The sequence below is a fragment of the Pseudochaenichthys georgianus genome, chromosome 6, assembly GCF_902827115.2.
Source record: "Pseudochaenichthys georgianus chromosome 6, fPseGeo1.2, whole genome shotgun sequence".
Taxonomy (NCBI): domain Eukaryota; kingdom Metazoa; phylum Chordata; class Actinopteri; order Perciformes; family Channichthyidae; genus Pseudochaenichthys; species Pseudochaenichthys georgianus.
Genome location: NC_047508.1, coordinates 25153260 through 25159966, shown reverse-complemented (window position 1 = coordinate 25159966; position 6707 = coordinate 25153260).

The window sequence follows — 6707 nt, the reverse complement described above, 5'->3', positions numbered from 1 at the left end:
CCACACAGAGCCTGGCCAAAAGGTAAAGATGCGGCCCTACCGGGTGCCGGAGGCAAGACGGGCGGCCATTGAGCAAGAAGTGCAGAAAATGTTGGCTATGGGGGTGATTGAAGAATCTCACAGTGAGTGGACCAGCCCTGTCATTCTGGTTCCTAAGCCCGACAAAACCAACAGGTTCTGTAATGATTTCAGAAAATTGAATGAAATCTCCAAGTTTGATGCGTATCCTATGCCCAGGATAGATGAGCTGATTAATCGGCTTGGGTAAGCCAGATATATCAGCACTCTGGACTTGACGAAAGGGTATTGGCAGGTCCCACTTGAAGCAGCCTCAAGAGAGAAGACGGCCTTCGCCACCCCCACAGGGCTGTACCAATATACTGTGCTTCCCTTCGGGCTTCATGGAGCACCAGCCACGTTCCAGAGACTGATGGACAAGGTTCTGAGGCCACATCGTGAGTATGCAGCTGCCTATTTGGATGACTTTGTGATCCACAGTGACTCATGGGATAGCCATCTCATAAGGCTTGCAGCAGTGCTAGAATCTCTCCGAAGGACGGGCTTGACAGCCAATCCAAGAAAATGCAAGCTTGGACTGGAGGAAGCCGAGTATCTGGGCTTCACCATTGGGCGGGGCAACGTTAGACCACAAGAAAGGAAGGTTCAGGCGATCCAGGACTGGCCACGGCCGTCAACAAAGAAACAGGTGAAAACCTTCTTGGGTCTGTCGTCCTACTATTGCCGTTTCATCCCAAACTTCTCCACAATAGCCTCTCCCCTTACAGACCTGACCAGAGACTCACAGCCGCTAATGGTCAAGTGGACAGGAGAGGCTGAACACGCCTTTGAGGGACTTAAGAGGGCTCTCTGCGCACGGCCGGTGTTGGTGACCCCAGACTTCAGCCGGGGGATGATTGTGCAGACGGATGCGTCAGAGGTGGGCATAGGAGCAGTACTATCCCAGGAGGTTCACGGTGAGGAACACTCCGTCATGTACATCAGCCGGAAGCTGAACACAAGGGAACAAGAGTATGCTACTGTGGAGAAAGAAGGCCTAGCAATAAAATGGGCGCTTGAGCGCCTCCGGTATTACTTCTTGGGATGACACTTCACTCTGGTAACTGATCATGCCCCAATGATCTGGATGGCAAATAAAAAAGACACAAATGCTAAAGTCGGAAGGTGGTTTGTCTCACTACAAGAGTTTAACTTCTCTATCATCCACAGAGCCGGAGCTAAGCATGGGAATGCAGATGCTCTGTCCCGTAGAGATGCCCTGTGGACCATGGTCACCTCTCCTCGGCCAGAACTGAAGGGGGGGGGTGTGTAAGGGACTGAGAGGCAGAGTAGTGGGAGAGACCTACATTCCCAATAGGTGGCTCCACCCGCTGCCAATTAACAGTATTGGGAGCAGGTGGGGAGACCTCACACCTGGTGCTAATCACTCCCTCAAGGGATACAAAAGCATCTAGAGTTGCTCAGTTGTGTGTGGCACATGGAGGGAGCAGGAGACTCCCAGACTGAGGAAACAGTTGTAAGCCGGCAAGTCGGTTAGCGGCCCGGCTACGTTAGCCTTTCTTTCGTAAAAGGTATTTTTTAGTTGAACAGCAATAAAGCCTCTTTTTGGATTTGAACACTGCCTCTGTCGTGACTGCTTCACTACCACTTTTTCCCTTTATCTGCCCCGGCCTGTTACATTATGAATATTTGAATGCGTTCATTAATAAACAAAATTGCATAAATAACGCTCTCATTAGAGAGGACTTTGCTGCGGGATTCTGAAGTAGATTAACTGAGTCTCTGCAGATGCATTATTCAGTCCCTGCAGCAGCGACTTTTTCACTGTTCCTCTCTGTCATCTACACTGATATAAAAACAGATAAAGGTTAGGAGGAAACAGTGTTTCAGCTCCATCCCATCTCCATCAAAGTGAGAAATGCGAAGTGAGTATATCATAACAATTAAAGTCGGTTTCTTACTGGAGAAGACTGTTTGCTGCTAAACACAACATAAGTGAATTATACAATAACGATTTGATAGATTTAAATCTGTTTTTGCAATGGGTGTATTGTAGAAAGTACAAGAAGGCTTTTACATGCTTAAGGGTTGGCAGAATAAACAAACTATTGACTTTAATAACTCGCTAACACTATAAATCAATGTCATACTCAAATAACTGCTGACCTCACCAGAACACCAGTCTCATGTTGATGGCTCCATGTTTCAACAGTGCTGCTTGATGTGAGCAGCAATTAGGAGTCGATGTAAGTGCTGTGCAGTCATGCCTGAAATGTTTTTTGTGTGTGTTGCATCTCCCTGAACTGATTCTCACTCTAGATGTATTGGTAGTAATATGATCAACTTCACATTCATAAACTAGCATGTCTGAAACCCTGCAGTTTGTGCTTCCATCAGTTGCCTGACGTGACACAATTCATTTGCATACAAATAGATGCCAGTGACATGAAGAGGAAGTCAAATATTGAATCAGAAAAACTGTGAGGAAGTGAATTACACGGTGCAATGCTGTGTTCATTGGTGTATGAAAAGATAGAATAGTTTTAAATGTGACTCCTTTCTCAGTTATGCAAACAAGATGTGGCATTTATGTGCACAAGATCTCAAGGCATCATTAAAGAAGTTGGCAAAACAATAGTGCACAGATGGTATCAAGGCATCATTTGAAAGTGACAGCCTTTCAGTGCATCCTGAGTTTGTTCATGGATAGACTTCATCTCTCTTAAATTATCTGGCTTTGTGTGTCAATAGCTTCCAAGTATAAAACAATTTGATATGACTTCTCGCCGCGCATAGTGATGGCATCATGTATCGTGATATTGGTATAGTACACACCAACTAGGGTATTGAAAAAAAACTGACATCGCGATTTCCCCCCCCCCCCCCCCCCCCTGCTGTATATATTGTGGTTTTTTTAACCTGTTAAACCCCAAAGTCCCCGCGGGTACTTTACTTTTTTTGTTTCACGACAGTGTCTCAGGGGATCGTAATATTTAAGAACCTATTAATGTGTTATACCAGATTAACGGAAATAATCTCAGCTAACTGACGATACAAACCATTTTTACCAAAACAAAACACAAGTCTCATAAGAAGCATCTAAATGACCCCTGAGCGAAAAATGCTAACGCACTTTGGCACAGAAATCAAGATAAAAGTACCCTTATTATTACTTATCGTAGCTGCATTTACAAGATATCCGATTAAAGCTGAGGTTCCACAGATTATTTAGGTATATAGTATCATCACTGAGTGATCTGAACTCGGAGAGGGGAAGCAAACACAGACATCACAACACGTACCTTTACGTAGCTTCTAGGGAAGATGTCTCACCGTAGCTGTCAATCTGATCAAAAGACGTGTTCAATGGCATTAAAACGAGAAAGAAAAAACGCGGCTGAATCGGTTAATCCATAGGTTTTTAACGTCTCTGTATAAAAAAAATGATTTAATTTATAATCCGTAATTCTATTTGTATCTAAATATCGCAGAGCAAAAGTTAGCTGCTAATGGTAGCCACCAGAGTGGCTGCTGCTTCCGGTCTTGGCTATGCGGCAGTCCAGCGCAGTCTAACCTTATATATCCATGAGTCTAACACACACACATTACCAAATAAGGAGTGAGAGTGACGTGTAGCCAAAACCGGAAGCTGCATACACTCTGGTGGCTACCATTAGCAGCCAACTGTTGTGCTCCGATTTTTACATACAAATGGAATTATGGATTATAAACAATTGCTTCAAAGCCACAGATACATTATCAACCTATGGATCAACCGATTCAGCCGCGTTTTTTCTTTCTCGTTTTAATGCCATTGAACACGTCTTTTGATCAGATTGACAGCTACTCCCGTAAAAGCTCCGTAAAAGGTACGTGTTGTGATGTCTGTGTTTGCTTCCCCCGTTGCGAGATCGGATCGCTTAGATACTATACTTAAATGATCTGTGGAGTCTCAGCTTTAATCGGATATATTGTATGTGCAGTTTCGATAAGTAATAAGGGTATCTTTATTTTGAATTCTGTGCTAAAGTGCGTCAGCATTTTTTTTTTAAATGAATAAAACCGCACGTCCCTGCGGTGTAAATACCGCGCATGCGCATACCGCGGTTATCGCCATGACACGGTATATCGTTCAGCCCTAACACCAACTAAAATATCTAAGGGAATCTGATCAAATTTATGAAACTAGTAAGTAAGTAAAAAAAGGTAGTATTTAATTCACACAACAGAGGAGTATACACAAATGGGCTTAGTTATCGTGAATGCTGTTTACAGCATTCCACTATAGTTCTTCGAATCAACCAATAATTTGGCTCTCAATAACTTCAGCATACTTTCAGCTACAGAAAACATTCAAATATCAAACTATTTAGCCTTTTCAGCAATCGATGGGAAACTTTCAACTTTTAAAAAATATTTTATACTTTTTGAAATATTCAGCTTTTTAAACTCTTTTTTTAACATGGAACTCAATGGGAGGAACCTTAAAATCCTCTTTAACTACCCCGTGCGCCAAATGCTACTCCTTCCACATACTTTCAGCTAGAGACTTCATTGCAACTTTAAAATGATCACAAGACGTTCAGCTATTCAATTCAGGTTTTTGATATCTTTTATACTTTTTGACTTATCAACGTTTAAGTTTTGGTACATTTTCAGGCCGTTTTCGATTTTATAATGGTTCTCTATGGGAGGGACTCTTCAGGGCTAGAGTGCGTGACATCATCACTTAGACCAGTGTTTCTCAAACCTTTTCATACCAAGGATCACTTAACAAATAAAAAAACACTTGCGGACCACCTAACTCAGCCAAATATCCTCTCTGGGGGATCATCGATGTCAGAGAGGGGGACTCTGCAATGGACAGCGATATTGTGTAGCACAATACAAGCCAGTGTTATTTGGCATGCTCCTTGGGGTTCCACTCTCAAATAGTTGAGGCATGCAAAACGCCTCTTCAGTACTCCATTCAAGCACTAAATGGCACACCTTGTTCTTCCATGGGCGTTGTTGTAGCGCATCTGTGAGGGAGTGTTGGCCGTGGGAAAAGGTGTCATCACCATGGTAGGAGTGGGTAGGCACTGTCGGCTAATATAACTCCATCCGGCCTGTTGGTTTGGAATTCAGTGAACAACCGGCTCTCTCTGAAGATACGTGCATCGTGGACTGACCCAGGCCATCTCACAACACAGTTGGTGATGGCAAGGTCAGCATCTCCCACAAGTTGCACATTGATACTGTGCCTCCCTTTCCTGTTGACATATTCCCACTTCCTCTGACGAGGTGCTTGAATATGTACATGGGTGCAGTCGATCACCCCAATGGTGTTGGGCATGTCTCCCAGAAGAAGAAACTTCTGCTTCACTTCGGCAATCTGGCCATCAGTGGGAAAAGTCACAAAGTGATCCAGCAGGCGAGCCAGTGCATCAGACACAGCTGTCACCACTTCACCCACTGTTGTCCTGTGGACTCCCATGCTGTCAGCTATGACCTCATAGAATGTTCCACATGCGTAAAAGCGCAGGGCAATGAGGACCTGTTCCTCTACAGTCAGAGCATGACCTGGCAAGGTTCTGCACTGCAGTTGTGGCCTGACCAGATCAGCAATGTAGTTGATGTCATCAAGTCCAAATCGAAAACGATTGTACAGTTCTTCTGTTGTGTACTGTTGGAGAGGTTTGGGGCGCTCGGTGTGGACCCTTTGGCGGTAACCTCTCCTTCCAGCATGGAAGATGTGAACAATCCCTGCCATGACTGTGTTCTGACCGTTGTTTCAGTCAGTAGGCCAACATCAGTCTCTGAATAACAACTCATTGCAAATACACACCTGGAATGCATGTCCAGATTGGTTAGGGCCTGTGTTTAATTATGTAATTAATAGCAAGGCCAGACCTATAAAACTAATTACTGACCTGACCAAACCATTGAGTTGGAAAGATGGACAAAAAGGGGCCTAATTTAGCATCTGCTGAGACCCATGCACTGCTGCTGGGTGTAAGGAACAATTATGACTCCATAGTTTGTAGCTTTAACAGAGAGGGTGGAGTGACTAAAGTAAAGAGCGGAATATGGATGGAAGTTACAGACAATGTGAATGCCACAGGATCTGGACACAAGAGGACGGTGGACCAAGTGAGGTTGAGGTGGAAGAATTTGGAGCAGCTACCAAAGACCACAGCCAGGCTAAAAACCCACAGACGGGTAACACACCATATAAAAGGGGACAATACACAGATGTGGCACTTGATATCATTGGTGGTCAGCAGTCACAATCTTTACATGGAATACCAAACGTTGTACTGGATGGTGAGTCGCAGGTATGTGTGATTTGTTCCTATAGAACTACAATTATTATCTTGTATAATTGTTATTTTCATAGTACTACAATGGCTATATGTCTTATATAGCATCCTAGTACTACAAGTTTCCAGGAGCTTGCATGCTTGTGATCATCTTATTAAGGGGTATAAAGTATATTGATAAACTTTCATTTCAGGTCGTCAATGCACCTGATGTGACACACACCATTGAAGATGAGGTCCTCCTGACCCATGTGGATCCAGAAGCTGGACCTTCAGCCAGGCCTGATGACACACTGCAAGAGCCACCTCCAAAGAGAAAATGCAAGCGCACCAGAAAACCAGAGCACAGGGATGATGCCTACGAGACTCTGCTGAGCCGTGAAACGG